We start from the raw sequence: 16,661 nt of genomic DNA, 5'->3' as shown, positions 1-16,661 counted from the left end.
TGTCGACAGGGCTGAAGACAAGGCTTCCACGCTCGCCGTGCAGAGGCGGCATACGCGCGCGTGTTCGCGTGAATTGCTTGGTAGCTTGCCATAGGCTGTTGTCGTCTACTTTGAGGGCTGATAGGCGGGCAGACCATTGCTGGTTGCGGTGCTCATTGAGTGCTACTTTCAGCTCTCTCTGTAGTCGGTTGAGCAGCCTCCTAGTTGCTGGATTTCTTGTTATTTTCCATTCTTTTGCGACCCTGTTTTTGTGCCTAATTTGCGCAAGCAGGTGCTCTGGGAGTTGTATTTGAGGAGGCGGGCCTTCCCGCTGGCGGGGTGTGGCCTCCTCAGCAGCCTGCAGGATCGTGTTGGTGAGGTCTTTAAGCGCCTGTTCTGCAGTGTCTGCAGTTGGAGGCGGGGCGCGAGCTATTTCAGAAGCGACATTTACCTGAAAGTGCTCCCAGTTCGTGTACTTATACGACACCTGGTGTTGTGGGAGAGCTACCCTTTCTCCCACGTCGACCTCGAATATAACTGGGTTGTGATCGGAGGACATTCTATTTATTGTTCTCGCAGTCACGAAGCCTGTTATTCTCCTTGTGAGAGCTATGTCGAGGACGTCTGGCCGGCCTCCGTTTTTAGGGAAGTGTGTCGGCTCTTCCGGGCCCCAGACGTCGAACTGGTGGTCTCGCGCGAGTCGTTGCAGTTGACGACCGGCTCTGGTCGTGAGTCTAGAATGCCAGTCTGCGTGTTTTGCATTGAGGTCTCCTCCTATTAGGAGCTTGCCTCTGATTTGTGCAAGTGCGGGAATGTCGTCCTCATCTATAGTTGGGGTCGGTTGGCGGTAAGCTGCAACGACTGTGAGGGGGCCTGTAACTGTGGCTATTTCCACAGCTACCGTTTCTAGCGAGCGGGTAGCTGGGGGGAATATCTGGTGGTGGGGGATCCCTCTCTTTACGTAAATGGCCACCCCGCCTCCTGCGGTTGGCCTATCACGTCTGTAACTGTTATAGTTTGGGACTGCCGCTTTTACTCCCGGTTTTAGGTGTGTTTCGGACACCATGCAAACGTCGATGTTAAGCTCCTTCATGAGCTCTCGGAACTCCATGACTTGGTTGAAGATGCCGTCTGCGTTAAAGACGCACATTTTCAGACCTTGGATATGGGGGCGTCTATCCATGTTTGGCTGTTGTTGTTGCTTGGGAAGTCGCTGAGGGATGCGACTGCTTAACTGCTGCTTGTAGGGCGGCGAGGATCTGTGCGTTTTGCTGCTGAATTTCCCGCATCATCTGCGCGAGAAGATTCAGAGTTTGGGACATGACTCCCAGCACAGGATCGTCTGTGGAGGGGGAGGGCGCAGCTTCGCTCAGACTTTGAGTGACAGGATGTCTGCCAGCGGTCTGATGGCCTGCGCCCTCTGCCCGCCGCAGACTGGTCTTTGGGGCAGGGATTTGGACTTCCCTAGGGCATTCTCCGTCGTTAGGGATCTGGTCAAGGAGAGGAGTGTCCTGGGTTGTTTCCGGGGAGCGTCGGCCGCAAGATTCCGGTCCCACCTCGGCCGGCAGAGGGGCGCTACTGCGCGCCTCAGTGTCGGCCGCGATGTTTGCGAACGTCGCGGCGGCCGTCACCTCCCGGGATTTGCCTCTGTAGGCCGGCCTGTCTCGTCTTGTGGTTTCAGGTCGGTTTGGGGGTTTAGCCTGGGGTTTGTTTGGTGGTACATTTGTGCTTCTGTAGCGTTGGGCATAGTTCTTATGAACCCTGCATCCCAGGTAGCTGGCGCTGTGCCCTTCGCCACATAGCGCACACTTTACTCTCGAGTCGTCCATTTTTATTTGACAGGTCCTGGAGTCATGTCCCTCCGCACACTTCCTGCATCGTACAGGCATGTCGCAGTGGGAGGCTACATGTCCCAGTCCCTGGCATCTAAAGCATTGCTGGGACCGATTTTTCTTTTTTAGAAGTTCAGTGGTTATGGGTATCTGCAGGACACTCCTCATAGGTTTTTTGTTTATCGGTGTGTCTGGCATTACGGCGAGGTATAGGGGCCACTTGTTGTTAGAACCAGGTGGTTTCATTTGTGTGACCGTCTTAACATCGAAATTTTGGCGGATCAGGTCTTCTTTTATTGCTGATGGCGATAGTTTGCGCGGTAGGTCGCGGATAACTATATTTAGATTCCTGATCCTTTCGGTCGGGAAGGTGTAGTGCGGGATTTTCTTATCTCTCAAGAGTTGTTTTACGGCCATGTATTCTTCCATGGAGTGGAGGGTGAGCTTAATTTTGTCTCCCCCTGCCCATTTGGCTTTGAATCTATCACCTACTGAACTCTTCACTAGGTCGTAGAGCTCTTTGTAGTCCCTATCGAATTCAGCGACGATTGGGGGGAGGTATGCTCGTTTCTGCGGGCCCACTGGTTGTTGGGGTGGCGCATCACTGGTCGTGGGTTCGTCGTCTATGGCGGAAAAACGGTTGGATGTTGGTGCCGCCTCCGTGACCGGCGGGGGGGTGGGTTGGCGGATAGTTTTTCTGGCGAGTTGAAAACCGTCGCCTTCGCCGCTAGTAGCGGTTTCCCCGATCTCGTCCCCCTGCTCCTGCCTGGATTCATCGATCACCAGAGGGCTATCAGAGTCGGAATCGTGTTCCTTTTGTTTGTTCTCAGCATCTGGAGGTTGGCTGGAATTTTTGATTCTCTTTAGGAGGTTTCTGCGCCTGCCTCGGTTCTTTTTCTGGGTCCTGGAAAGTTTGACTTTAGGAGACGGTTTGTGGGTGGATTTGAGGTTGGGAGAGGTCTTGCGGGTTGGTTTGGGTTGGGCCTTTGAGGAGGGTTTCGGAAGAATTTTTACTGGGAGACGGTTCCCTTTTTCACATCTGCGGGACGCAAGATAAGGGAGGAGGTTATTCTGTGCGTTTTCTAAGAGTAGTCTGTCAATGTCTGGGTTGGGGGAATTAGTGGCGCTGCTCATACTGACAATGAAAGACGTAGTGCTGGTTTGCTGTTTGACGGCGTTAGGCGCCCTATTGTCCTCGTTGGAAGCGGAAGTGGAAGCAAAGTCGAGGGCTGCCTTGGGTATGCCAGTCGCCGCCTTCGTTGCCGACACCGTTAGGTTTCCGGCGGCTGTACTTGGCCCTAACAAGCTGGCAGGCGCGGGACACTGGCCAGTGACCAGGCCCTGACCTGCAGAGTCCCTAACACTCGGGGGAGCAGAGCATGGCTCTGCGGCAGCAGAAGTACCCGAACCGCCCGGAAAAGCGGCCCGCGACATCGAGGAGACGACATCGACGCCGCCAGCAGCAGGCTGCTGGGGCCCCGAATCGACACCGCAGCTCGAAACCGCACACGACAATTCGCTCATCCTGCACTCTGACCGTGCTGCGCTTCGACGTGTGCACCCGTCAACGCTTTAATAAAAGCGAAGCCGAAGTCGCACCTGGTTTGTCACCCGTGCAAGCGGGGGCCTATGGCTGACAGTAAGCGAGTAAGAGGAGCAAGCTCAACCCTTGACTGCCACTCAGCGAGTGGCGGGACTAGGGTGGGGGTCCCTTTATGGGCTCGGGTGCGGCGGCCGGTTGCGCGCGCGCCCCATTGGTCGGCGGCCGCAACAGGGCGAGCTGGTAAAGGTGCGGTGTTGCGGTAGCGGCGGGTGCCACTGTGTGGGGAGACGCTGACTAGAGCGGAGCGCTTGCTGCTTGCTGTTGTACGTTCGAGATGCCGCCCAAGACTAGCGGGAAGGCCGCCAAGAAGGCTGGCAAGGCGCAGAAGAACATTTCGAAGGGAGACAAGAAGGGTTCTGTGGTGTCCTGAGTTGCGTCTGTGTCTGTCCGGTTGTCCTCCCCCGCGCCCGCCGCAGCCGGCAGGGGCCCACTGGGTAGCTGTCCCGTGCCGACGGCGACGCCCGCGTAGGTCGCGCCATCAGTAACTTCCCTGGGTTTTGCCCGATAGGCCGGCCTGTCCGGTCTTGTTCGGTTTTCAGGACGGCTAGCGGGCTTGGCTCGGGGTTTGTCCGGCGGTTTTTGAGCCGCCTTCGTGCCTCTGGCGCGTTGGACGTAGTTTTTGTGCACTCTGCAGCCCAGGTAGCTGGAGACATGGCCTTCGCCGCAGAGCGCACACTTGATACTTGGGTCGTCCTTTTTTATAGTACATGTTCTGGAGTCATGTCCCCCTGCGCATTTCCTGCATCGGGGGGGCATGTCACAGTGTGTGGCGATGTGCCCGAGTCCCTGGCACTTAAAACACTGGACTGATTTGTTTTTCTTCCGCAGCAGCTCAGTGGTTACTGGGACGGAGAGAACTTCTGTTATTTGTCTCCTGTTTTGCGGAGTGTCTGGTATGACTGCTACGTACAGGGGCCATTTATTATCAGATCCGGGTTGTTTCATCTGGGTGACCGATTTGACCTCGTAGTCTTGGCGCATCAGGTCGTTTTTGATGGCCTTGGGAGAGAGTTTACGAGGCAGGTCACGGATCACGATGTTAAGGTTGCGCGTTCTATCTGTCGGGAAGGTATAGTGTGGAATTCGTTTCTCCACTAGTACCTGCTTTACCTCTTTGTAATCGTCGAGGTTGTGGAGGACCAGCTTTATTTTATCGCCTCCCGCGGGTTTCGCCTTAAATGGTCTGTCCCCTAGTGTCGATTTCATTAGATCATACAATTCTTTGTAATCTCTGTCGAACTCGGCCACTATTGGGGGCAGTTGGACGCGTTTCTGCTTGCGCGCTTCCCCCTGTTGGTTTTGGGGCGCATCACCATCTGCGGGCTCGTCTGATATGCTGGAGAAACGGTTAGTCGTGGGGGCTATCTCCCTGGCTGGTGGGCGAGTGGGCTGACGGACGGTGTTTCTGGCTAGTTCGAAGCCGTCTTCGTCGGGACCGCGCTCTTGTTCCACGACGTCGTTTTCTTTCTGTGGGTCGTTTTCCTTCTGGGGCCCTGTCTCGTCGATCACGAGAGCGCCCTCTGAGTCAGAGTCACAGTTTGGTGACTCATCTTCAGCGGCCTTGGCGCTTTCGTGGATCTTGGCTCTGTGATTTCTACGCCTGCACCTGTTTTTCTTTTGGGTCCGCGACAGTTTGACACGGGGGGAGGGGGTGCGGGTGAATTTTACCTTACTGGACAGTTTACTGGTGGGCTTGGGTTGTGCCACTGATGTTGGTTTAGGGAGAATTTTAACCGGAATGTGGTTATTTCCGCGTTTGCGCTTGAGAAATGGGATTAGCGCGTCTTGCGCGTTTGCTAGTAGGAGTTGGTTAACGAATGAGGAGGGGGTGGTGATGGCACTGCACTTACTGACGACGTAGGTCGCTGTGCTCGATTTCTGTGATATGGCGTTAGGCGCCGTATTATCTACGCTGGATGGGGAGGCAAAGTCAAAGGCTGCCATGGGGGTGCCAGTCGCTGCCTTAGTTGCCGACACCGTTAGGTTTCCGGCAGACGACTCTGGCCCTAACAAACTAGCATGCGCGGGTAACTGGCCAGTGACCAGGCCCTGACATGCAGATTCCCTATCGCTAGGAGGAGCAGAGCATGGCTCTGCGGCAGCTGAAGTACTCGAACCGCCCGGAAAAGCGGCCCGCGACATCGAAGAGACGACACCGACGCCGCCAACAGCAAGCTGCTGGGGCCCCGAATCGTCACCGCAGCTCGAATCCGCACACGACAAGTTGCTCATTCTGCGCCTTGGCCGTGCTGCGCTTCGTCGTGTGCACCCGTCAACGCTTTAATAAAAGCGAAGCCGAAGTCGCACCTGGTTTTTCACCCGTACAAGCGGGGGCCTATGGCTTCGCGTAACAGACTCACGGAGACTAGCTCAACGCTCGACTGCCGCTCGGCGAATGGCGGGACTCTCACTTCTCTCTAATTTCTTCCTCCTGTTGGAAGTGTTGCGTAGAAGGTTGTTGTCCCTTGGGGACATTTCCTTCGCTTTGACTTGGTGTGTTGGTATATGCTGTTCTTTTGTTTTTCTGTTTTGGTGAGAGTTGTGTGATTCTGTTTCTTTACTCAGGAGAGTATTGATCTTGGTCTCTTGTATTTGTCATTTCTTTGGTCATATTGACCTAGTGTATTGATGAGCTGGTTTTGTGCGGTACCGGCTGTGGCATAAAACTGTTCTGCCAGGCGTCGGAACCGTGTTTGTAGCGATTCGATATCCGCAGCAGCATGTAGATCTGCTGTGGGGAATCGTGGAGGTACGTGAAGGGCCCTCCGGAGGGCTCTGTTTTGTATTTTTTGTAGGCGGCCTATTGTCGATCTGGCTGCATATCCCCATACGGGGCATGCGTATTCCAGTATCGGCCTAATAAGGCTTCTATAGACCGCTACTCCAGTGCTGGGGTCTAGTGAACTGCGTTCATTTAATACAGGGTAGAGGACTTGCATCCTGCCAAGGGCTTTCTTGCGGAGTTCCTCGATGTGGCACTTCCAAGTTAGGCGCTTGTCCAGTGTCACACCGAGGTATCTCGCCGTGTTTCTCCAGGGGAGATTTTGCCCTTGTAGCTGCAGCAGTTGGATGGGTCTTCTTAGGGGGCGGCGTTTTCCGAGGCGTCTTGTTATCATTAGTGCCTGGGTCTTTTCAGTATTCAATGAGATGCGCCATTTCTTGGCCCATGAGTCAGTCCTATTTAGTGCTGTTTGTAGTCGTCTTGTTGCCAGGTTCCTGTTCGTGGAGCAGGAGAAGAATGCGGTGTCGTCTGCATATTGCGCTGTTTGTACGTGCTGCGTGACAGGGATGTCGGCTGTGTAGAGGTTGTACAGGGTAGGACCCAGTACAGACCCTTGGGGCACTCCAGCGCGTATCCTTCTCCTGCTCGACTGTGATCTGTCGATCTTAACGGAGAATGTCCTACTGGTTAGATAGCTCTGTATAAGTTTTACTATCGTCCCTGGGAAGCCTTGTGTGTACATTTTGTGCAAGATTCCGGTGTGCCAGACTGAATCAAAAGCCTTGGCAACGTCTAATAAGACAATCCCGCAGTAGCCCTTTCGGTTGAAGCTTTCTGTAGCTGCTTCAACTACCCTCATTATTTGTTGGGGGGCTGAGTGTTGTTGCTGGAAACCGAATTGAAATTTTGGCATAATTTGCTCTCTTCTGATGTGATCTTGAATCGGCGTTAAGAGGAGGCGCTCGTACAGTTTGCTGAGGGTGGGCAGGAGACTAATTGGTCTGTAGTGCTGCGGGAACACCGGGTCTTTCCCTGGTTTTGCGATCGCGACTACTTCTGCGTGTTTCCACTGGGTCGGGAATTTTAGTGATCGCGTAATTTCATTGAAGATATCAGCTAAGTGGGTTATTGCCAGTGGCGGGATATGTTTTAGGAGTTCGTTGGTGAGCTGGTCGTGGCCTGGTGCCTTTTTTGTTGGCAGTGACTTGATGGCTCCTGCCACGTCTTCTGGGCTGAAGAGTGGCGTGTATTCATCTTCGTCTTCTGCTGCTAAAAAGGTGGCCAGTTGTCTGCGAACTGTTTCGACGTGTTCCCTGTCCTGTGCCTCTGCTGGCGTGAATTGTTTCTCGAACACGTCGGCTAGCGCGTTTGCTTTGTCTACGGCGCTGAACTGCAGTCCACGTTCGCCGTGCAGAGGCGGCATTTTTGCGCGTCTTTTCGTGAACTGTTTTGTGGCTTGCCATAGACTGTGGTCTTCTAAGTTGAGAGTTGATAGTCTTTCGGACCATTGCTGGTTGCGGTGCTCAGTGAGCGCAACTTTCAACTCTCTTTGTAGTCTGTTGAGCAGCCTCCTTGTGTTTCTGTTGCCTGTGAGTTTCCACTCTTTGGCGATCCTGTTTTTGTGCCTTATTTGTGCAAGCAGGTGCTGGGGAAGTTGCCTGGGGCGGGGGAGTCCCGCTGGCGCAGGCGTGGCTTCCTCAGCTGCCTGCAGGATCACTTTCGTGAGGTCTTCCAGCGTTTGCTCGACAGTGTCTGCTGTTGGAGGCGGGGCTTGGGTCAGTTCTGTAGCTATATTGGCGCGGAACTGTTCCCAATTTGTGTGTTTGTGTGAGGTTCTTAGCTGTGGGATAGAGAGCCATTCTCCCATATCGACCTCGAGAATGACAGGGTTGTGGTCCGACGACATTCTGTTCATGGAACTTGCGGACACAAAACCCATGATGTGTTTTGTGAGGGCAATGTCGAGGACGTCCGCCCTGCTCCCGTTTTTCGGGAAGTGGGTGGGTTCCTCTGGGCCCCACACTTGGAACTGATGCGTGCGCGCGAGTCGTTGCAGTTGTCGACCAGCTCTATTACTTACTCTTGAGTGCCAGTCTGCGTGTTTGGCGTTGAGGTCTCCTCCTATTAGGAGCTTGCCTCTTATTTGGCTTAATGCAGCTATGTCGTCCTCTTCAAGCGTTGGGGAAGGGGGGCGGTAGGCTGCAACGACTGTGAGGGGTCCTGTTACGGTGGCTATTTGTATTGCGACCGTTTCTATCTGTTGGGTTGTTGGTGGGTACACCCGGTGGTGTTCTATGCCTCGTTTGACGTATACTGCGACCCCGCCTCCTGCAGTGGGCCGATCGCGTCTGTAACAATTGTAATTTGGTACAGATGCCCTTACCCCTGGTTTAAGGTGTGTTTCGGCTACTAGGCATACGTCAATGTTTTCCTCTTTTATGAATTCTCTAAATTCGAGGGCTTGGTTGAATAGACCGTCTGCGTTGAAGACGCAGATTTTGAGACCTTGTATATTAGGTCGTCTATCCATGGTGGGGAATGGGGTTTCCTGTGGTAGTCGCTGTGATCTGCGACTGCTCGGCTGCCGAAGCGAGTTCGGCTGGAAGGCGCGTGATGCTGGCAAGAACGTTGACCAAGTGGGTCATCTGTTCTTGCAGCATTTTGATCGACGAGGCGAGTCCCTGAATAGTTGCGTCCTCGGTTGATTGATGCAGACTGGGCTTTGGGGGGCGCTGAAGGGCTTCCCTAGGCAGTTCTCCGTTTCCAGGAACCTGGTTTGGGTCGGGTGGTTTGTTGGGATCGCCTACTGTTGCTGAGTATGTACGCGATGCGTACACTCTTGTTGTTGGCTGTCTAAATTGTCGGTAGGGGGGCGGTTGTTGGGGTGCCGTTTTATTTGCCGGTCTTTGAGAGCGGTCACCGTAGGTATGTTTTCCCCTGTGGCGATCCCTGGCGTGCCGATATGCAGGGCACCCTAGGTAGCTGGCAGGGTGTGCTCCTCTACAGTTGCAGCACGATTCCTTGCCTTCCCCCCTGGGCACCCTGCATTCGTCGTATGTGTGGGCATCTCCGCATCTGACGCATCTCATTGGCATGCCACAGTCCCTTGCTAGGTGTCCTATTTCCTGGCAGTTGAAGCATCTACCTGGCCCGCGCCCCATTGGTCGGCGGCCGCAACAGGGCGAGCTGGTAAAGGTGCGGTGTTGCGGTAGCGGCGGGTGCCACTGTGTGGGGAGACGCTGACTAGAGCGGAGCGCTTGCTGCTTGCTGTTGTACGTTCGAGATGCCGCCCAAGACTAGCGGGAAGGCCGCCAAGAAGGCTGGCAAGGCGCAGAAGAACATTTCGAAGGGAGACAAGAAGAAGAAGCGCAAGAGGAAGGAGAGCTATGCCATCTACATCTACAAGGTGCTGAAGCAGGTGCACCCCGACACGGGCATCTCGTCGAAGGCGATGAGCATCATGAACAGCTTCGTGAACGACATTTTCGAGCGCATTGCGGCCGAGGCGTCTCGCCTGGCGCACTACAACAAGCGCTCGACCATCACGTCCCGCGAGATCCAGACGGCTGTGCGGCTCCTGCTGCCTGGCGAGCTGGCCAAGCACGCCGTGAGCGAGGGCACGAAGGCGGTGACCAAGTACACGAGCTCCAAGTGAGGGGGTTAAGGCTCTAGGGAGCTCCCTCCGTTGCGAGAGCGGCAAAACGGCCCTTTTCAGGGCCACCAAATTGCCTTTGCGGGAAGAGCGGAATTGTTGTTTGTGTGAGGCGGCGCATAGCTACCCGGTTTGGTTGGTTGCGAAGCAGCGGGTGGTGGTGGTGCTGCTGTGCCGTGGTCTCGAATGTGGTTATGCGTGCACGAGTCTTGGCGTGGTTGGTTGGTTGTTTGTTTGTCGACACACAGACAGGAGGTGTTGTCTGTGTCGCTGATTCCTTTCCCTTTCTTTGTCTCTGTCTGCCCGGTTAGTCACGTGACTGCAATTGAAACCCCTCGCGATTGTTGGATGTCACCGTTAGGGCCGTCTGCGGGTTTGTTTGTTGTCACATCATACATACATGATGGCGAGGGTGAAATGTTGTGTTGCCGTCTACTATTCCCTTTGCTGTACGGCGTGGAGGTGTGTTGGTGACGTTTTAAAATGGACGTGTCTTTACTAGTCATTAAGAAGACGCAAGAATTGTACGGGCGGGTGGGGTAGGCGACACGCACGGTGGTGTACATATTTATTTGGCCCTTGATTTTGATAGCCGTTTCTGCAGTTGATTGAATGATTGATTGTTGTGCGCACGCACGCACGCACGCACGCACGCACGCCCGCCGGTGTCGTCATTCAAGGTGCACGTGTGTTCGGTTCAGTGACGGTAGACGACGACGGTCGTTGTTTGTTGTTATGGGCGTACACGCGGTTGTCTGTGTGTCCCCCGGTGAAATGGCCGGTTTGTCGGTGATGTGATCCGATCCGGCGGCTCTGAGTAGCTGTCTATCGGCATCATGGCAACGTGTCGGTCTGAACACCCGTCTCACTGTGGCACCGTCGGCGCTGCGAACGGTGACGAAAGGCTGACTGTGATCGGTCGAATGTCATGTCTTGTCTGGGCAGAACGTGTGGAATGAGCCAAAAAAAACAACAAAAAAAAAAACTGTGGGGACGGAAACAATGGTGGAGGAGGGGAACGAAAATAATGAAACGAAACGAAGAAAAAGAAGAAGGAGAAGCAATCACCGGAAAACGAAACAGGGGAAAAACGGAGAGGCGCTGTCTAGAGCAACGGAACGTTCCCGTGCATTGCAGCCGCACGGAAATGCGTTTACGGCGCGGCTGCAAGTGTCGGCCGTGGTGACGGCTGAATTGCATTGCCTTCCCGGATGCAACGTTCGCCCGATATGGCTCGGAGGAAGAATCTATGAGAGAGTGCCTTGCCCTTGCCGTTTCGTGTGCGGTGTAGCGAATGATGTGTGTGTGTGTGTGTGTGTGTGTGTGTGTGTGTGTGTGTGTGTGGTGGGGAATGGATGGTCGATAGCTGCCGTCACGGTCAAGATAACGCAGTCAAAGGTGTCGCGAAAAAGTGTGTTAGCCGTGGTCGGTTTGTGTGTTTGTTTTGATTTTAAAGAGAAGGGACGAGAGAAAGAAGGTAGGTGGAGAGTGCGTTGCGTGTTGCGAACGGCGCCCTTGCATGTGGCCCGGAAGGCGTGTTCGTTTCGCGGTAGTGTGGACGGGTGAGGGGCACGCGTAACGCTGCGCTGCTGGCATATTCGGGAGATGGGAGGGGGCGAAAGGAGAAAGGAGACGCGGAGGGCGCGTGTGGGTGGTTCGCGCTGCGCTCGGCGGTTGTGTTTGTTTGTGCAACAAATGTGTTGCCGGGAGGGGGACCGTTGTTGTGGTGGTGCGGTTGTGTAGCCTCAGACGCGGCTGGCAGTGAACAACGTGAGACGACGGATGCGTGGCTGGGGCGGCGCATGTCGCCGGTGCCATGCCTCTTTAGAGCCGCGTGGTCGGGGTGTGCGCACCGCGCGTGTCGTGTTGCGTGACATCATATGTGCTGCTGCGCACCGGTGGCGTGGCGTGGTGGCGCGGGGGCGAGGAGAGCGAGCCGCGCCAGTACCGCGCGGTGTGCCTGTGCGCCGGAGAATGGCACACTGCGCCTGCCCGTTGAGGAGGCTGATGGCCGTGGCGTGGTGGAAATGGAGCGCGTCGGACGTTGTACCAATGAGAAAGAGAAACAAAGCAAGCAACCACGAACGAAAGGTGGAGGGAGGCATTGTGTCACATGTGGCGGTGGGGAAAAACGAAAAAAAAAAAAACAAACCAACAAACAAAGACGTTAAGAAAGAGGAGAAACAACAAAGACAACGAGTCGTGCGTTCGCGAGGGGGTGGGTGGGTGGGTGGGTGTGCGTGCGTAACGCCGGTACGCGCAGTGCGGAGCCCAACGGCTGTGTCGTCGGCCGAATGGGTGCGGGAATAGAGGCCGCGTCGGCACGGAGAAGGAAGCGCAAGAAGGAAGGACGCACGCGCGCTGCGGCGTTGGCGCGGTTTTGCGGCTGGCGCCTTTGGTGGCAACGGCCAGGACAAGCAGCGGTGTATGGTGTTGTGCGGGGCGGACAGGGGCGGCGGTGGTGGACGGGGAGGAGGCGAGGCGGTGGCGTGTGTGGTACGGCGAAAACGGGACGGACGGCCGGCGGATGTTGAGAGGCGCCGCCCGCAGACACACGGAAAGGAAGAACGAGAAAGGAACAAATGGAGGGGGCGAATGTGGAGGTGCGGGTAGGGGGAGGCGGTGGTGTTTGTGGGCATGTGGTGGGAGAGAAGGGCGGGGGCGGAAGGACAGAGGCGCGAGGCGACAGCCTGCTTGTTGCTTGCTTGCGTCTTTTTGTGTATTTATTTTGTTTTTATCCTTTGGTCGCCTTGGAGCCTGTCGGTCCCGTCCGTGTGTGGCCACGCTGTGGGTGCGTGTATGTTTGTACGTTTCGTTTTTTGTCTTCTTCTGCAGCAGAGGCGGCCAGCAAATGCGTGAGGTTGGATGGATGGGCGGCCACGGCACGGCACGGCACGGCACCGCACCGCACCTGTGCCCAAGGAGGAGACGCTGGCGGCGGGCCACCCTCGGATGCGGCCGGCCGGGGCTGTGTGCGCCGCTGCAACAACAACGAGTAAACAAGACGAAGACGAAGACGAAGCGGATGGCTGGTGAGTGCATTTAGGCGGTAGACTAGGCAGTGCGTGATGTGGCGTTGTGACGGGGGTTTGTTGTGTTGATGCGCAGGAAGACGAGATGCGGGCAGACGCGTACAGAGAGACGAGCCCGGTCTGCAGCAGGATGTGTGGCGCGCCGAGTGCAGAGCAGCGCGCGCCGGCTGGGCTGGGTTCGGCTGGGCCCGCCCGGCGGCGGGCCGCGCTGTTGTCGCGGACGTGAGCGCCCCCTGGCGGGTGGTCGGAGGCGGCGCGGTGGACGTGTGGCTGGTTGGCAGTGCACATTGCGAGTGGCTGGCTGGCTGGCTGGCTGGCGGTCGGCGGCGAGAAGAGAGAGGAGGTATGTGTTGCGGGCGCCTTTGCTGGCGCTGCGTCGTTGCGTGCCTGGGCGTGCGCCTGTCGACTGTGTGTGACCTGTGTTGGGCGTTGTGCCACGTACGTGTGCTCGGCCGAAGGCAGGCGTCGGAAAGAAGAGGGCGAAGGGCAGGAAAGTGGGTCGGTGTGCGTGCGTAGCCCGTGATGTGATGATGTCACGTCACGACACGTCACGTTTTTGCGAAGCGGCTGCCGAGAGGTGTGTGGTAGCGAGCGGGAATGTGCGTTTGGTGGTTGCGGCGTGACGTGAGGGTGGGAGAATATTGGGGCGGGCGGGCCGGCCGGGCCGGCCGGCCGTTGTTGGTGGTTCCTCCTGTGGTTGTTTGTGCAGCTTTGATGGCAACGTGGAAGGACGCCGGTTTCGTGCCTTGCGTGTGGTTGTCGACGGTGACTGGTTGGGGTGTGCGCCGATGCACGTGCCATGTCGTTATTATGTTTGGGTCGTGAGTGTTGTTTTTGGCTGTGTTGTTGTGTACGGGAAGGGGGGGGGAGAGGAGGAGGCGGGTGGATAGTGCGTGCAGTAGTGTCGTTGCGACGGGCGCGTCGGGTGGAGCTGTGCGTAGTGGCGGAAAGGTGTAGGTTTGCGGGGAAGGGAGCCCGTCGTGTGTCGTGTTCTGTCGTGTCGTTGACGGGGTCGCGTGCGTGCGTTGTGAATCGAGTGTGGCGGGAAAGGAGCAGTGTGCCGCTGGCGTCGTGGCCGTTAGCAGAGGCTGTGCTTGTCCGTTTGTTACCTGTTGGACGCTTGGTGCGAGTTGTTTGCTGTTGTCGTTGTCGTTGCCGCCCCCGTGTCGCGGGTTGTTTGTTTCTGTTTGTCGGCTGTGCTGTGTCGGCGAGCTGTTTTGCGGTGCGTGAATGTGTTGGTGCAAAAGTGGCGGCGTTATGGCTGCGACCGCGACGAGCCGCGGGCGCGCCATTGATGATGTTCAAACACAGAGCGGCTGTGTGCAATGGGAGGCCTGCGTACGGGTAGCGGTGTTGTCGTACGTGCATCCGGCCCGGTGCGGAAAGCGCCGTTGCCGTTTGCCCCTTAGTTGCCAGCCGCCAGCCATGTCGCGTGAGCGGCGGGTTGCCTCTGGTCGACGTGGTGCTCGGGTTTGTGGTTTTTGGTGCCCTTTGGCCGGTGGGTGGTGTTCAATTTTGTGTGTGTGTGTGTGTGTGTGTGTGTGTGTGTGTATATATATATATATCTGCCTCCTGCTCGGTCTTGCGGCGGTTTGGTCGACGTCGTCTGTAGTTTTTGCGGCTTGCCGACGACCGACCGACCGACACACCTTTGAAACCTACGTGTGGCGCCCGAAGGTGAACGTAACCTGACCGCGGACCTCTCGGCGCCTTAACCTAACCTAACCTAACCTAACCTCTAACCTAAGATGTCCGGCCGTAAGGTAGGTGCGGCCAGCTGACGCCTCACGTCCGAACGCTTAACCTAACTTTGACGCTTAACCTAACTTTAACCCTTAACCTAACCCACGTCCACCTAACCTAACCTCACCTCACCTTAGGGTGGTGTACACCGCGAATGTCTAAGGCATGTTATAGTCTTAGGTGGAGTCCACTATACGCAACAAGCGGCTACACGGGTAGCAGGGGTTGTGTGGCGTGGGCTGGGCGGTTCTGTTTAGGTTGGATGGCCCTTGGGCAAGTACGGAAAGGGCAACAGCCTCAACGGGCGCGGGGGCAAGGTCAGGACATGCGGGGACCAAGCGGCAATCGGTATTGCAACTGTCAACTGTCGAAGCTCTGCGTTGGTAAAGTACCGGAACGTCAAGCGCTGATAGAAAGCACCGAAGCTGCAATCGTTATAGGTACAGACGGTGCTTTAGAAAGGATAGCGTGCATGCAACCGGTGGTGGAGTGGTTCGTCGCTGTTAGTAGTAGTTTATCCTGTGTAGTGAAGTAGAAGTGGTGGACGGTTCCTGTGAACTATTGTGGGTGGAGGGTACACTCAACAGCCGAGCTAGGTTTACCGACCTCGCGACTCAGCAGCATTAGTGGCCGAACAAGTGAGAGAAAATGTGGACATACATTTTCCTTTCCTCAGCGTGTTACAGTCTTAGGTGGAGATTTCAATGTGCCAGATGTTCAGGACGGGTGGTAGGGACAGAGCATCGAGTGACATTATACTGAGTGCACTATCCGAACGAAAATTACCGCGAGCAATTAAACAGAGTGAGAACCGACTCGTGGAGATAACATCTGTGGACCTACCGATGACAAACAGACCCCGAACTTGTCGACTCTGTAAGTGCAGAACAGGGACCCAGTGATCAAGAGGCCGTTGCAGCATCGCTGAATATGGACGTTAATAGGAATATACAAAAAAAAAAACAAAAAAAAAAAAAAAGGGAGGAAGGTTTATCTGTTTAGCAAGAGTAATAGAAGGCAGATTTGAGACTACCAGACAGATGAAAACGCTAATGTCTGCTCCGACACTGACAATGTTGAGTGTTTATGGAGAAAGTGCAAGGCAATCGTAACATGCGTCTTAGACAGGTACGTGCCGAGTAAAACTGTGAGGGATGGGAAAAACCCACCGCGGTACAACAACCAAAGTTTAGGAAAGTATAGCGAAAGCAAAGAGAGCTTCACTCAAAGTTGAAACGCAGCCAAAACCTCTCAGACAAACAGACGCTAAACGATGTCCAAAGTTAGCGTAAGGAGGGCTATGCGTGAAGCGTCCGGTGAATGCGAAAGTAAAATTCCATGTACCGACGTGACAGGAAATCAAATCCTAGGACGTTGTGGTCGTACGTTGAATCAGTAAGTAAGCGGCTCGAAACGGCATATCCAGACACTCCGGGATGATGATGGCATTGAAACAGAGGATGACACGCGTAAAGCTGTGAAATACTAAACACCTGTTTCCAAAGCTGTTTCACGGAGGACGACCGCACTGCAGTTCCTTCTCGCACAAACGAAAAAATGGCCGACATCGAAATAAGTGTCCAAGGAGGAATAGAAAAGCAACAGAGGAAAGTCCACTGGACCTGACGGGATACGAATTCGATTCGACACAGAGTACGCGACAGAACCTCCTAACAGCCGTGTACCGCAAGTCTCTAGAGGAACGGAGGGTTCCAAATGATTGGAAAAGAGCACAGGTAGTCCCGGGCTTGAAGAAGGGTCGTCGAGCAGATGCGCAAAACTATAGGCCCTATATCTGTGACGTCGATCGGTTGTAGAATTTGAGAACATGTTTTATGCTCGAGTAGCATGTCGTTGTTTGGAAACGCAGTGTCTACTATGTAGGAATCAACATGGATTCCGGAAACAGCGATCGTGTGAGACCCAACTCGCTTTATTTGTTCATGGGACCCAGAAAATATTAGATACAGGCTCCCAGGTGGATGCCATTTTGGTTGACATCCGGGAGGAGGGCGTTCGATACAGTTCCGCACTGTCACCTGATAAACAAAGTAAGAGTCTGCAGAATGTCGGACCAACTGTGTGGCTGGACTGAAGA

This window comes from Schistocerca nitens, chromosome 9, assembly GCF_023898315.1.
Source record: "Schistocerca nitens isolate TAMUIC-IGC-003100 chromosome 9, iqSchNite1.1, whole genome shotgun sequence".
NCBI classification, from domain to species: domain Eukaryota; kingdom Metazoa; phylum Arthropoda; class Insecta; order Orthoptera; family Acrididae; genus Schistocerca; species Schistocerca nitens.
This window is presented reverse-complemented; position numbering follows the sequence as displayed.